Here is a 17,782-nt window from a genome sequence, read left to right on the forward strand (position 1 = left end):
CTAAGAGATGACTTAACTACTGCAGGTGAGTACAAAGAAAAATTCAAGATCATCTCAACACAACTTGATGAGTTACTGAAGAGACAGAGGCAGATTGGAGATTCCAGTGGACTTGGATTTGAGCAAGGATAGAGTTCTAGTACTACTAATAAAGATCAAAACCATAAAGCATCGATAAGGCAATTCAATGCTTATAAATTCAATGGTACATGTTTTGTTTGCAATAAATTTGGTCACATGGCTAGGCAATGTAGAAATAGAGCAAATCAGAACCCTGATTCTGCTCTTGGTAAATGTTATAAATGCAATAAAATTAGTGATAAGATAGAAGATTGCAAAATGAATGTAAAATTCTATGCTTGTGGAAAATTTGGACATATGGCTAATCAGTGCAGGTCAAGCAATTTCACCACTTTTAGCAAGGAAATTCAAAAGAACAATGTTACATTATATGCATGCAATGAAGTTGGACATATTGCTAAGTTCTATAGAAGCAGAAATCCATGGGTTGGCAATGGAGGATCAAATGATAAAGGCAAAGAGAATTTTAGTGAAATATGACAATATCATACTTAGAGATGGGTTAGGAAGATTGAAGAGCAATCATTAGATGGGAATGTCCTGGTTACCTATCCAGTAGAAGAAGTTGCTCCTGCACCGGCAGTGAGCTCATCTGTTAACTAAGGTAGATGCCTTAGGGGTAGGCAAATTTGATGGAAGATGATGCATATGCCCTTGGAAGAGATTCTAGAAGATGTTCCAGATATTGGAGTGGTATATGTGGAAGATGTTAGGGCCTATATTAATTATCATATAGAGGACTTAGGCACTTCGAAGATTAAGGGGATGTATATGAATGAACTCATGGGAGAATTTGGTAAAATCAAACTAGCATATAAATACATCGAAGATCTAGGGTTCACTGATATTATGGATATTCCGCACATTGAAGATGAGATTGTCATATATGTACTAAGCAGAGTACTTGGAGAATTCATATGGTTGGATCGACCCTATAAAATCACAAAGGAAGCCATCTAGGTAATTAATGGTTTTCCATCGGTAGGGCAACATCCAGATAAGAAAGTATCAAATGAATTTGTAAGGAAGATCACCAGTGCCACATTAGATAAGAGATCGATGAAGGTGATCACCATCATCGACACTGACATCATGTTTGGAAGCATGATCATAGGCTACAAGGTAACTCAGTCTAACCAACTGAATTCAGTTTCAAGTTCATGTATTTTGGCCACTTATAGGATGATGAGAGAAAATATCAAGTTTGATCTTTGTGACTGGATGCTTGAGGAGTTATTGATCAATTTAGGGAAGATTAAAGGTGAGAAGAAGGGCACCTTCTAGTATGGAAATTTGTTAGTATGCTTAATGTTATACTTTTTGAATGATACCCTCGGTCCTAGAAGGAAGAAATGGGATTTTGACATCTCGGTAGGAAGACAACTTAAGAAATCAATTGCTACATTGGGAAGTCTTAGAGATGATAAGGTATGGGGTTACTTCAAGGCTTTTCATAAATCTATGAGGTCTAGAATAAGGATACCTGAGCAAATAGTAGAGAAATACTCTACCAACATTTGTTTCATGGTTAAGAAGGATGTGACTCTCATGGAGGTAGTCAAGCCCCAAAATATTTGGATAGAGGAAATGGGATATAAGGTGGACACATTAATTATGGATGCATATGCAAAAATTTTGATAGATGCAGAAATAGATGAAGCAGAAAAAGCTTGTGGAACAGCACATCAAAAGACTTTTGAGGTTAAAACTGAGTTCAACCAGAAGGAGAGGGAAAAATAAGAAGGTAAGGCAAGAAAGTTTGTACATGAATTTTCTAAGGACATTAAGGTACTCTTTGATATTTTCCTAGAGAAAGGGAGAAAAAGGAAGGATTCGGTAGTTCACATTGAACCCGTGACTGCAAATTATGAGATTGATGATGAGACACCATTAGCATTCAAAAGGGTTGTGAGGAAGAAACTGAAAGAACCTAAAGTGGAAGCTAATAAAAACTGATTAGAAAGGTCACCATCAAATTAATGGCATAGAAGCAAGCACCCAAGGCTACACCATCAGCTGCATCTAGTACTACCAGAAGGAGGAAGAAAAGTGACATTGATTTGGCACTAGAGACTAGTAATGTAATAATTATTCTGCCTAAGACTTGTGCTGAAATTGTAGATGAAATAACTAAGGATGGGATGTTGAATAATGTCAAGTCTTATTATGATACATTTGAAGATGATGGTCATAGTGAGGTAGAGGAAGCAATTCTTCTATATTTAGACATCTATAAGAAAGCATTAATTGAAATAGAAAATCAAATACCGATAGAGCTATACAACATGTTAGATGCTAGAAGGTTATCTGCAATGCAAAAAGATAAACACATTAAGATGCAAGAACTTTTATCTATATGTGTTGCTATAACTCTAGATGAGATGGAGAAGACAATTGAGGCTATAGATAGGAAGGTATTCAAAAACAAACATATAATAACTAGCCTTATGTTAGGAAGGATGAATGAGATAATAAAGGAAACACAGAAGGGTTGGATGATTTTTTTGGGAGAGCATAGAGGATTCTTCACTTCATCAGAGACAAAGACTGATAATGTAGATACACCGGTTGAAGGGAAAGGTACAGGAATTATGAGTACTCCACCCTCAGTTTTGAAAAATATCAAGATAGTGGTCATTGAACCACCGGTGAACACAAATGCACAAAAAAATATAGAGACACGGATTAATGTAGAGAACATTGTACATGATACTAACATTCAGGACACTTGTCCTCTAGATACTAATGTACAGGTTGAGTATATTGTTCCTATGGAGGAACTGACAGTTGCACAGACTATACCAAGTGGCGAAGCCACCAGTGCAAGTGAGGAGGTAATAAAAGTTAAATCACAAAAGAAAATAGGGGAATCCGGTAAGGAACCAGTTGCTGGCACATCATTATTGACAACTGACAATTCTCTAGTGGAAAAGAAAAACATCATAGAGATGAGCCCCACAGACCTGATGTTGATGGCTTCTCAAAAACTAATGAAGGAGGGAACCACAGACAAAGGGATTATAGATCAATCCATAACTATTTTGCACAAATTGTTCCTAGAATGTAAGATTGAGAATGAAGCGAGCCATTCCGATAATCTTAAAGCTATAACAAAGCACATATCTAAATATTTTCAATCATTACAACATATCTCTAACTGGCTAGCACTTGAAAAATTCACTTTGGCTAAGAGAGCCGCTTTTGATCAGATCATTGATAAAGAGAAGAAAAAGATTGAGGAGAAGTTAATTATGATAGAAAATTATTTGAAACAAGGTACTAACATATTCAGGGTATGTTGCAATACAAAGATTCTTACAACAAAAGTAGATGAAAAGATAAAAGAGGTACAGGACAAAATTGCTAATATTGATAACTCTTTTGATGGACTAGTTTCACTAACAACATCTATTGATGGAAAAATTTTGACTTTGGAGAATCAAATTTCTTCTCTTGAAAAAGAAAGAGATAAGATCATTCGGAGAGCTAAAAGTCTCATAGGTTTGGTGAGTCCAAGATTGGATTCACTTGGTGTTCATAAGAGGGAGTGCATGGATATGCTTTGTAAGCCCACACTCACAGAAGTTAATGAGAAGGAATCACTTGCATATTTACTGAGTGGACTTGTATATATCTCTGGCACATTCAAAACTGGCTAGGATACTTATGTGGAGTTATTGGAGAAAGCTTACCCGGAAATCTTGAAATTGGTCAAGCTCCAGTAAGACATTTTTGGAGGTATTCGGTGTACAGTTATCATTCTTTGACATTCTTTTTACAATTTTTTGGGTATTGATGTCAAAGGGGGAGAAGTATAGATGTGAAAAAGAATAAAGGGTTGCATACATTAGGGGGAGTTATAGAGTTTTTGGAGTATTGGAACATTTTGCATATTCAGCTCAGGGGGAGCAAGGCATGATGAAACTGATAGTTGAAACCATGACCATTTTTCACATGAGTGTTGCCATCAATGCCAAAGGGGGAGATTGTTGGCAATTAACACTCTATTGGTTGGTTTCATTATGTTGTCATTGATGGCAACATGATTTTGGGCTCTGACTTCATATGGTGTACCGATAGGCACTTCATAGACTCTACACTGGCACTGGCACTGATAGGATAGAATATTTCTTTAGTCACCAATAATGCAGACCGACATGGTATGGTAAAGGTCATCGGTATTGGAGGCTAACACATCTTGGATCCAGCATTGGCAACTTGTTCTAATGCTTATTCATTTATGTTATATGGCTGATATGTAATATGATATTTTATATATCCTTGTAAGTCGACATAAGGCATAAATTTGTATAGGGTATATAGGGGAGATTGATTAGATCACTTTTGATATGGACGGATAAGGTTATGGATGTAATGTAATGCAAAATATATCAGAGAGACTATGTATGTGAGGAATTCATTGTCAGGGTTATTCCAGTACTGAGGTTTAGGGTTTTAAATGGAACAGACAGAGCTTAAACCAAAACTGTATTATGGCATAGGAGATGCTATATTAAGTAGTTCACACTTTTCCAGATTGTTGTATGGATTTTAATGTAGTCATTCATGTTCCTATTGTGATGAGAAGTGTGCTCTAGGCTGTAAGCCTTTCTGCAAGTGCAGACCCATCATATATTGTAATATCTCTTCATATGGCCAGTGAATTGATATTGTGGGTCACAAATCCCACCGTGGTTTTTCCTCATTGAGGTTTTCCACGTATAAATGTGTGTTATGACTCTCATTTATGTTTTTTGCTTATTAGTTGCATTACTTCTTTTAATTTTTTTATACCGGTATACCGGTTGGTGTATGAATATTTTGTTAAGGCTAAAATCTTCTATTCTGGTATAACACTAATTCACCCCCCTTCTCAATGTTATTGGTTTCCAACAGAAAGTGCCACAATTTCCTATCAGTTTTGACAAGCCATATCACATGATGTCTCCAGTAGAGAAAATTTTGGCCACTGCAGCACTCTAAGCACAAGCAACATCAGAATTGGCCTAAGAGGAATCAAAGGACAAGCAACTGATTCATAATACTTTTGAAGTTTTGAACCAGTTAGTATCAAATTTCCAGGCATAGGAGAGCGCAAGCTCATCCGATAAATTACAGGAGATCATTGATTTCATTCCTAAACAATATGATTCTTTGGTTAAGATTTCAATAACTAAGGCTAAGAATAAATTTATAGAAGCCCGAAAGCAGACATTTCTATAGATGATTGCATCAGAGAAGAGTAAACTTCAAACATGCCTACAGTCCATTGATACATTATTGGCAGAAGGTGCAATGTTTTATAATACTTGTCTAGATTTCTCAGAGCTTAGTACTCACTTAGACAAGCAAATTTCAAACTGTAAGGATAATTTTATTCAAACCTCTAATTCTTATAACCCGATAGTGAACCTAACAAGTTCTTTCGATGGTCCCATTTTGGTGGTCATGGATCAAATTTTCAGGTTAGAGAAGGAAAGGGATAACACATTAAGGAGAGCAACAAAGATCAGAAATTTCATAGGTCCCCGGCTTGATACTCTATTATTTTACAAGACTAGGTGTATATCCAACATGCAGAAGGAGGATTCCACCGAATTAGAGGCAATTGAATATTGTCAGTCTCTTGAATGGATTCACCACCATTCTTGATTCTCTCAAGCAAGGTTGGGACAAATACTTCTCATTTTTGAAGACTATGTATGCTAACATTTTGAAACTTGTATAGAACTGATATATATATATATATATATATATATATGTATGTATAACATTTTTGGTGGGCACCCCTCCTTGTCATTGATGTCAAAGGGGGAGGAGTAGAGTGAAAAATGTATATATAGCTCAGGGGGAGGATATCAGATGTATATAGCATGAGTGTATAGGTCAGGGGGAGAAGATTCAGAGATGGTGTCATTTTTCACATGAGTGTTTCCATCAATGCCAAATGGTGAGTTTGTTGGTAGTTGACGCTCATTTGATAAGGTAAATTGCATTTAGGGTTGTCATTGATGACAACTCATCTTCAAGTGTTGATATTTCTTATCGAGATTCATTGTCTTATCATTTTATATTGTTTGGGCCAACTGGTATACACTATACACAACCGATATATTCACACTTCACTTTATCCTTGATAATCGGTTAGTCTTGGTACCGGTAACATGTAATTTGGAACCCGGTTAAGATATTTTGTTACCTTAGTAATATCTTTGAAGGAATTTAAGGTAGCATGTGAAGGCTGAAATCAACATGATCATCGGATAATGCATACCTCACTTTATGATTCGGAAACTGACATGATTATTTTTCTCATTGAGGTCGACATGGTGAAAAGTTAAAGTGTATTTAAGGGAGATCTTTTTTAGCGATGTATTCAGGGTTAATAGGAATGCGATTTTGGATGTGAATCAATAAGAGATATATGGTATGCAATTTGATCAGCGAGTAAAAATGTTTGTGTCCAGTTTCACGTGCGAAGTTCCAACCGGTAGAAGAATAGGGCAAAACAGAGTATCAGTAAACTGGTTCATAGAGGAGGTTGACAGAGCATAAATTGGAACTTATCCAACATGGTCAGATGCACTCTATAGGTTCATTTTTGTTTGTAATCATTGTATAATTTTGTGTAAGTCAGTGAGACTTTTGTTTGAGCAGTGAGCTCTAGGCGGTGAGCCTAATTGGATGTGTAATCCCCTCTATGTAATATTTATATACCTTGATCAAGTATATAAATATTGTGGGTATCGGCCCCATCGTGGTTTTTCCCTTTACATTGTTTTCCACATATAAATATTGGTGTTATGGTTGTGCTTCTTTATGTGTTATTTGGCTTATGCACTTTAATTATATTTACTATTAACCAGTTCATATGCAATAACTTTAGAAATTAGTTTACCGGTGGAACACTGATTCACCCCCCCTCTCAGTGTTCTTGGATTCCAACAAATTCATCATTTAGTGTGGTGTATTGAGAAGAGATTGAAGAATAGCAGAGAAAACATATGTGCTTAACCAGAACTATCATCAGGCATTGATAGATACTATTATTGTAGTTCATTCCTTCCGGATTGTAGTCTGAATCTTCTTGTAAGTCAGTGAGACTTCCCTGAGGGTTGTATCCTTATGGGTTATTATATATTGAGCAATGAGCTCTAGGAAGTGCTTGAATGCAGGTGCATTCCACATTGTAATATTTAAACACACTACTATAGAGTATCATCTTATTGTGTGTAGGTTCCCACTATGGTTTTTCCCTTAACCGGGTTTTCCATGTCAAAATCTTGGTGTTGTGTGTTGTGATATCAATTTTCTTATCTTTTTTGTTGTTGCAATTTATGAGATTTGCATTTAAGGTTAATTTTTATAATCCGGTGAAAACTGATTCACCCCCCCCATCTCTTAGTTTTTCTTCTTTGTTGTTGCCAACAATTGGTATCAGAGCTAGATCCTCTGGAAGAAGCTTGACCGCTTGAGGTCATCCAGGATGGAAACTGGAAGCGGAAGTGTTATCTTTAAGAAGGAGAGTTTGAGATTTGATGGAAGTAAATATGCTATATAGAAGAACCAGATGGAGGCACACTTGAGATGTCTTGGAGAGAATTACTGGAAGATTACAAAGAATGCCTATTTTGTTCCTCCGAATAGACTGGTTTTTGCTGATAAGATCAAGCAAGCTGAAAATAATATTAGAGATAAGGAAGCAGTGTTGAGTGCCCTGACTGATTTAGAGATGACTAATGTAATGGGACTTCAGACTACACATGAGATCTGGGAGAAGCTTGAGACCTTGTATGAAGGAGATAAACAAGTCAAAGTTTCTAAGTTGTAGAGTTTTAAAGGGAAGTATGAGATGTTGAGAACGGGAGAAGATGAGAACATAAATTCCTTTATGGCTAAGGTGAATGAACGTGTCCTATGTATCAGATGTGTCAGTGGAACCCTTGAAGAAGATGAAAATGTTGCTAAGGTGCTGATATTATTTCCTCCTACTTACAAACATAAGGTAGCTTCTATTGATGAGATTTGGAGTGTGACTGTTGTGACAAGAGATATGCTAGTTGGAAAGATTGTTGGATTTGAACTGAGCAAGTTTGGTGAATCACATGGAAAGTCTGAGACAACATTTATAGATTTTGTATCTAGAAAGAAGAAGTATAATCCTGAAGAATGTAAAATATCTAGATATGAAAGAGAGAGGAGAGATATGGAAGAGAAAGAAAGAGAATTGGAGGAGCTTGAAGCATTGATTGCCCGAAGATTGCCTAAAGGATCCGGTAAGTATAATGGCAAATTGCCTATGAAATGTTTCTCTTGTAATAAGATAGGATATTTTTCTTCTAGGTTCCTAGAGAGAATGTCTAAGTATGATAGGCATGATAAATTTGATAAGCATGATAGGAATGATAGATATGAGAAGCATGAGAAGTATGATAAGCCTTACAAGCCTAACTGGAAGTATAAGCATCAAAAGAACTATTATTATGTTGTTGATGAAGGTGTTACAGAAGAAGAATCAGAAGGAGATGAAGTTGTGTTTATTGTTATTAAAGAAGATGGACCGATACCTGTTGATTCCACAAGATGCACTATTGAGGACAAAGCTCTAGTTGCTAGAGTTGAAGAGAAAGATGAATGGGTGATTGACAATTTTTTTCACATCATATGACCGGTGATAAAAGAAAATTTGTGAATATGGAAAGGTATGATGGTGGAATAGTAAGATTTGGATATTACAAAGCCTGTGTGATCTATGGTAGAGGTTCTATTTCCTTTAATGGTAAGTATAACACTAATGATGTCTTGTATGTTGAAGGTTTGAAGCATAATCTTTTAAGTGTTGGACAGATGGTGGACAAAGGTTATGATTTTCAATTCAAGAATGGAAAATGTGGAATCCTAAATGCCTCTGGTGTAGAGATTGCATAAGGAACTAAGACTTAAGGTAATATCTTTCATTTGAATGTTGGTGAGAAAATTTGTTTGATTGCTCGATTGATGAAAGTTGATTGTGGCATAGGGGAATGTGTCATGCTAATTTTGACTCAATGATTAAGATCAGTTCTACAAAATTTGTTAGAGATTTCTCTAAAACTGTTAATCTTGCTAATCCAGTATGTAAGGAATGTCAAATGGGAAAGCAAATGAGAATTTCTTTCAAGAGTAAGCAATATAAATTTGATGGATTGCTAGATCTTGTGCATACTGACCTATGTGGACCTACAAATGTTAGAAGTGTGCAGGGTGAAAAATATTTTATGTTACTGATTGATGATTATTCTAGAATGATGTAGGTTCTCTTTTTGAAGGATAATTTAGAAGCATTAGATAAATTCAAGATATTCAAAGCAAAGAATGAGACTGAGATAGGATTGAAGGTGAAATGTATGAGATCTGACAGGGAAGGAGAATTTTATTCTGATGAGTTTGATTCATTTTGTGAGAAGCATGGAATTAGAAGACAATTATATGCTCCTAGAACCCCACAACAAAATGGAGTCATTAAATGAAGAATATGACTATCTTGGATGCTGCAAGGACTATGTTGATTGAAGGGAATGTTCTGAAGATCTATTGGAGAGAAGCTGTTAGCACTACTCTTCACACATTCAACTGAGTGCATATAAAAGGTGATACTAGTAAGAATCCTTATGAGATATGGTTTGGTCATGTTCCTACTGTGAGATATTTCAAAAAATTTTGAAGCAAGTGTTATATCAAGAGAGATGAGGATATAGGAAAGTTTGATGCAAGAAGTGATGAAGGAATTTTCTTGGCATATTCAACAAAGAGAAAATCCTATCAGTGCTATAATAAGAGATTGAGAAAGATAGTGGAAAGTGCAAATGTAAAAGATGATGAGAACTATGGAAAAGAGATTAGAGCATGTGGGTAAGATGATGATCAGGATGTTGTTTTAACACTAAATTAGACTGAAGAATTGAAACATAATGATCCGGTAGAAACTATTAATCCAGATGTTGTTGCTACCAGTGAAGAGGTGTAGGAACTTGTAAATCAGAATAATCTAAAGACTCTGAGGTATGTGAGATTAAATTATTCTAAAAATCAGATCATTGGTGATAAAAATAAAGTCATAATGACTAGAAGAAGACTAGCTATTGAAGAGGTATGTTTGATTTCCAAATTGAACCTAAAGATGTTGTTGAAGCTTGCAAAGATGAAAATTGGATGAAATCTATGGAAGAAGAATTGAATTAGATTGAAAAGAATAACACAGGGGAGCTTGTTCCTAGACCTAAAGACAAGAATGTGATTGGTACTAAATGGGTATTCAGGAACAAATTGAATGAAGTCGATGAAGTTGTCAGAAACAAAGCAAGATTGGTATGCAAAGGATATTCACAGAAAGATGGAATTGATTATGAGGACACTTTTGCTCTAGTAGCTAGACTTGAAGCTATTAGACTATTTCTTGCATATGCTACCTATAAGGATTCCAAGGTATATTAGATGGATTTCAAGTTAGTCTACATTGAGCAACTTGATGGATTTTAATTATCATATGATGGAGACATGGTATGCAGACTGAAGAAATCTCTTTATGGATTGAAACAAGCCCCTAGAGTCTGGTATGCTAGATTGGATAACTATTTGCTAAAATTGGGATTTAATAAAGGTACTGTTGATAGTAATCTATATTTCAATATTGAGAATGATAAAATTTGAATTGTTGAAGTTTTTGTTGATGATATTATCTTCTAAGGAGATGAGAACTTGAACATGAATTTTTCCAGTGATATGCATAAATAATTTAAGATGTCTATGATAGGAGAGATGAAATTTTTATTAGGATTGCAGATTTCATAGATTGGAAAAGGTATTTTTATATCTCAAACTAAATCTATGAAGAAATTGTTGAAGAAGTTTGGGTTAGAAGATTCTAGACCGCTTGGAACTCCTATGGTGACAAACTGCAAATTATCTAAAAATGATGAATCTTTGAAAGCTAATTAGACCTTCTATAGATCTATGGTTGGTGAATTGATATACCTAACTCAGACTAGACCTGACATTATGCATGTTGTGTGCATGGCTACTAGATATCAAGCTAATCTAAAAGAGAGTCATGTCACTGTTGTAAAGAGGATATTCATATACTTGAAGGGAATTGTGGATTATGGTTTGTGGTATCCAACAAATCATGACTTCATGTTGTGTGCTTACACTGATGCTGATTGGGCTGGTGATGTTGATGACCAGAAGAGTACCTTCGGTGGTGCATTCATTTTGGGTAAGAAATTGGTTTCATGGGCAAGTAAGAAACAAGATTCAGTTTCCCTATCTATTGTTGAAGCTTAGTACATTGTTGATACTAGTAACTACACTCAGGTAGTTTGGATGAAGAAAATGTTGAAGGATATCAGAGTTATCTATGATGAGCCTACTATCATATAAATTATGATAATTCTAGTGCTATTAATATGTCAAAGAACCCGGTACAACATTCAAATACTAAACATGTATCAATTAAGTATCATTTCTTGAGAGAAAAAGTCAGTGAAGAGGAAGTGAAGCTGGAGTATGTGTCTACAAAGGAACAAATTGATGATATTTTCACCAAGCCTTTTCCTAAAAACACATTTGTCTATTTTAGAGACAAGTTGGGGGTATCTACCCCTCCTGATGGGAACTAGATGCATTGAGTTGCATCAATCTGGTGGACTTCACAGTCTTATATTTTTGTCTAGATTGATGAGTTTATGCTACTCCTCTAGTGGAGTATTTGGTCTATGGCTCGTCTGGTTATATGTTTTAGGGGGAGAGAATCACAATTTGTTTAAAGGGGAGAGTTTGGTTTTCTGTTTTGAAGACCCTTGTCATTGATGTCAAAGAGGGAGAGAAGCATGCAAAAAATTGTTTTAACTGCTTAATCTTAGGGGGAGTTTGTTGGAGATGTTTCTTTCTTTGCATTGATTGTTTTTCACATTCACATGTTGCCATCAATGCCAAAGAGGGAGATTGTTGGATATTTCTACTGCTAGGATATGTTGCTGTCATTGATGTCAACATATTCCTGTGATTGCAGATTGATTTATTGAGATCACAATTTGGTATATTGAGTATTCCCAGTGTCAATACATCTTTCTATATTGGTTTCAGTGATTTGAGAAGCTGGATTGATCATATCATATGATCCAGTTTGCAGTTTAGTTTTTCTGATCAATGCTTTGAAGAGTTTGGTATTTCCTTCGATATATTCCAATGTGATTAGATCTTGAGCTGAGATTTTAGGAGATTGTTTGGGATGTTCTTGTGTATCTTCATTTCAGATAGTTTGTGATTTGGATCTCCACATGTTATCTTTCTTCATGACAGTTGTTGTTGTTTCAGTATTCTTGAGGTTCAAATGTTGATTGATGAAGATTTGATAAGTGGTGTTGTTACAGTTGTTACTGATGATTCTAATGTTCTTGCTAGTGTTTCCTAATTATTTCCTATTTGTTTTAATGATCTACATTGATCATTGTGCAAGTTTTTAGTTATTTTCATGATTCAGTGATGTTCTTCATGTTATGTGGTATTCTCGGTGGTGTAGCATGTTGCGGTTGGTCTTGGTATGATTTCTGGTGGTGTTGCATGTTTGGAGATTTGATTTAGGTCCATGTTATATCATGTGTATCATTATATTGGTCTGGTGGTTGTTCTTCATGTCATGTCATGTAATGTAATTTTGTAATTAAGTATTAAGGGTTTACCCGACCTTATAGTCAAGGTTGATGAATTGTATTTATAGTTGGTATAGTCATGTAATTTTGATATAGATGGAGTGTCTTCATTATCAGAGAGTGGTGTATGTGCGATCAAGAGAATTCATCCTTTGGTGTGGTGTACTGAGCAGAGATTGAAGAATAGAAAAGTAGACATATGTGCTTAACTAGAACTATCATCAGGCATTAGCAGATGCTATTATTTTAGTTCATTCCTTCTAGATTGTAGTCTGAATCTTGTTCTAAGCTAGTGATACTTCCTTGAGGGTTGTAGCCTTCTGGGTTATTATATTTTGAGCAGTGAGCTCTAGGCAGTGAGCCTGAATGTAGGTGCATTCCCCATTGTAATATTTACACATACTACTGCAGAGCATCATCTTATTGTGGGTAGGTTCCCACCATGGTTTTTCCCTTAACTGGGATTTCCACACCAAAATCTTGGTGTTGTGTGTTGTGCTATCAATTTTCTTATCTTTTTTGTTGCTGTAGTTTATCAGATTTGCATTTAAAGTTAAGTTTGATAATTCAGTGAAAATAGATTCATCCCCTCTCTCAGTTTTCCTTCTTTGTTTTTGCCAACACAATCCACAACAATCTCATAAGAACTTCTTTTTATTGATTCACATTATTCCATACTAGATGTAACAATGTAGCCTTTATCTCTTGATCCATCTCACATCTTAGATTGATTGTGAAATGTAGTATAAGAGATTACTGACATTCCTAGATTATGTTCTTCTTTCCTTCCTTTCCATACCTTCTCAAATTTATTCTTCTAATCAACATAGGTACTTTCCTTTTAATCTGGTTTGGATGCTTTCACCGAATTTCTTCTTCAATATCTTTCAATGTGTCCAAGGTTTTTGCGCTTATAAATTTCCATTAAAATCAACCAAAGCAGTAAATGCATTTATACTTACAAAATTATTATTCATTATAGGAAACCATCTACAATCCATTGCCTTGTGTCCACAACGATTGCAATCAAAATAGTAACCAAAAAAAGAATGATTGAACCTACCTAGTATTGTATGCTTTCCTTCCAAGATTTAGTTTTACAAACCTTCTCTTCTATCTTTGAATGTGGATGATCCCTTTAAAATATCCCTTGCTATCCTTAGTCACCTTAGACTAATTAGATCTTGAACTTCAGGATCCAAGCTCATTTGGATATTTTTCACTTTTCTTCATGGAGTCCTTAAAAACCTTTATTGATCTATTTTTTCTTAAATACAATAATAGTATTGATATATGTTGCTCTCTTATTACAAATAATCTCATCCAATATCTCATTACTATTTTCAAACTTTACATTTTTTATCAACTAACTATTTTCTTTCTCCAAATTCTTCCTTAGGGATACTACTTCAAAAGCTTCAAGTTTTTCATAATCCTTGTATCTTGTATTTAATTTGTTGATCAAAACATCTTGCATCCTTCTTCCTGTTGTTCTCAATTTCTGATTATTATTTTTTCTTTATTAGAATTATCAAACCTCTATCGCTTATGGAGAGAAACAACATGAAACAAAAACAAAAGACAACATTTAACAAGATTTACACAAAAACCTTCTTCACTTCAAGCTTAAACTTAAGCTTAAGTGGGTATACCTCCTAGATCACTTTATGCAATTGAAAATTTACAGAAGATTAGTGTCAACTCTTGCAAACCCTACACCTTTAAATATAATTGGACGTAAAAGAAAGACTTGTATTTATTTCCATTGATCATCAAGAAAATCATGAACCTTAACAAGCTATACCAATGCCTTATTCGGGCTTCAGAGTCACTCAGAATTGGGCAAGAACTGACAAAAAAGATTTCACATACATGCCATTACAACTATTTAACCAAATATACATATGCCTAACATACATAAACTCTCACCATGTGCATAAATCGAATCATCAAATTCAAATAAGAATCACTAGTTACCAAGGAAAAGGGTTTAAGTATATCTAATTTCCCTCCTTGAGGGAACAACCTAAACTCATTCTCATAAATTGGCTTGCAAATAATTCAATTAAACAATCCTAAATCATTTAATCAAAATGGTAGCCAATCATAAAGACATGAAGACAATAGGAATTAAGACTTAAAATGCTCTAGTCTGTATATTAATACTTTCCATCAAATTCTACACAACTCAAGAATGATTTTCCAAAAACCAGACAAACCCTAAATACATTTTGCCAGAGTTTTCTTACATAATTCTTGTGATGATTTCCTAAATAGTCCTGGTATCCATTTATAGAGATATGGATGCAACAAGCTTTGGACTTTCCTAGGAATTTTTGTTATAACCATAATTCCCTCTCAAAAGAGGGTTACAATTCTTGCTAAAGGAAATAAGAGGAAAACCAATTAGTTAACCAGCTGGATAGAGGCCAAAAGACTTCTCAGTATTCCTAGGTTGAGTGCCAGGTGTCTTTAATTCCTCAAAAATATGATTAACCTAAAACAAGCAATTACAAGAGCTAACCATTTCCAACTTTCCTAAGGTTTGTTACAATGTTGGAGCATCAATTGACTATTCTTGAGCCTCGGCTTCTTGCATCACATATTTATCTTTCCATTCTTTGAACACGTCATCACTAGGCCAAGAGAAGCTAACAATATTCTTCTTAAATGTATTTAATCTTTTCATGTATTCCTTAACTGATTAACTTCAGTTTCCAAAAAACCATAATGTGACTACATCTTTTCAATTTTCTCAATTGTTCGAATGAATAAATATGTATCATCTAAATTGATGGCATCATTTATCCATTGTGACAATTTATGGCCTAAGTCACCAAGCCATACATCTTCATCTTTCAACTTGTTAGTGCCAATAAAACCCCCAGGAAATAATTCAAACTTCTGGTTAGCATAATCTTTTCTATACAGGTTTGCTTTTCTTTCTAGACCAACTCTTCCCTCTACCAACCTGGACATACCTTTTACCAACTCACAAGTGGATTTAATAGTGGCATCAACATCTGCCTCTTCATGGGATGAGCACATAAGTTCCAAATCCACTTCCCTAGCCATCCATTTATTTAAAATTGGCTCCAGAAGAGCCTTGTCCTCCTTTAAAGCAGTCAACATGCTCAAAACTCTTTTCATATATATATACACAATAGAAGCCCCTACTATGTCAACAAATTTAAAAATTGTGCCCCTGATCTTCTCCTCGTATTTACTTGCAAACATTGTTGGCATTCTACACTCTAATGAGAAATGATGGTGTTGTCATTGATGGAAACCTATTGGCAACCTTCAGGCAACCTTGTGGCATTCATCTAGTAAACCACTAGCACTGGCAGACACTTCACCGGTAGTGGAAACAATGCATACTGGCACCTCAGCCGACAGGAATAAACTTTTGGTTATTGTATTTAATTGTAATTATCTTTTGTAAAGCCGACATGGCATATTTTTATAGACATATATGTATGAGATCTTGTAAATCATTTTATGATAGAAGATGGGATAGGAATAAGAGAATAACGAGGAAGATATATGCAAATGCATAAGGCAGATTTTGTATAAGGTTTACGGTTATAGTATGAGCTTAAACTGGTACTGAATCTGGCATAGTTGATGCTGATTTGAAGCAGTACATTGTATTGGATTCTCATAATCCATTTTATAAGTCAGTGAGACTTCTATTTTGTAGATTGAGTAGTGAGCTCTAGGCAGTTAGCCTTCCTACATGTGCAGGCCCCTCATTGTAAGTAATATTTATTCATTGGCTAGTGAATGAATATTGTGGGTCACAAATCCCACTGAGGTTTTTCCCACACCGGGTTTCCTCGTTAAACATCTTGTGTTATGGTGTGTTTTTTATGTTGTCTTTATTGTTCCTATTTACTGCATTAATTATTATTTACCGGTACACTATTTTGGAATGCAAAATACTTAATAAGGTTAAATATTCTGTTAGCCAGTTAGATACCGATTCATCCCCCTCTCAGTATCTTTGGGACTATCATTAATCCTAATAATTGGTATCAGTGCCTGGTCCTCTATTTTCAAAATCCTAACAACTTGAGGAAGATTTTGACACCAGTATAGATGGAGAACTTAAGAAAGAAATTGGAAGGAGCTCTTGTAGACTATGATTCAGAGAATTTGAAGAATATCAAACTTGAAGATGATCTAAGGACTACATAGGAATTCATTCAAGGACTTCAAGAGAATCTTACTATTGCTAGAAAAAAAAAGAAAAGAACTTCGTGAGAAGATGCAGAATGACAATGATGACTAGGAAACTCTTAATGAGCTTGTGAACAAATTGAGGCAAGATAACATGACTATGAGGAATGAAATGCAAGATATGACTATGAGATTTTGTAAAGGCATTGAAGATAGGAAGAAGAATGAAGATGACTTGACTAGGAGACTCAATGATGGTGGAAATGAAAATCTAAGACTTAGTCATGAAAATGATATGTTAAAGACAGATCTGATTCACTTGCAACATGATAAAACTGAACTTATGAGACAAATGGGAATTCTGGAAAATGAGTTGGCTACTGCAAATCAACACAAAGAGAAATTCAAGAAAATTTCAGAAGTACTTAATGATATACTAAAAAGTCAGAAACCTAATGGAGATAATAATGGACATGGGTTTGAAGTTGGTGAAAGTTCCGGTACTGCAAACAATCATGATCACAATAAATCGATAAGACAACCTAATGCTTACAAATTTAATGGGAAATGCTTTAACTATAACAAGTTTGGTCATTGAGTGAATCAGTGTAGATCTAGAAATAATCAGAACACTAATGCACCCACTGGTCAATGTTCCAAATGCAACAAAGTTGGTCATAATTCAGAAAACCGCAAAATGAATGTAAGATGTTATGTTTATGGAAGATTTGGGCACTTATCTAATCAATGCAGAACACAAACCGACATAGGATATGGAAAGGGTATTCAGAAGAATAATGTGACATGTTATGCTTGTAATAAAATTGGAT

This window comes from Cryptomeria japonica, chromosome 8, assembly GCF_030272615.1.
Source record: "Cryptomeria japonica chromosome 8, Sugi_1.0, whole genome shotgun sequence".
NCBI lineage: Eukaryota > Viridiplantae > Streptophyta > Pinopsida > Cupressales > Cupressaceae > Cryptomeria > Cryptomeria japonica.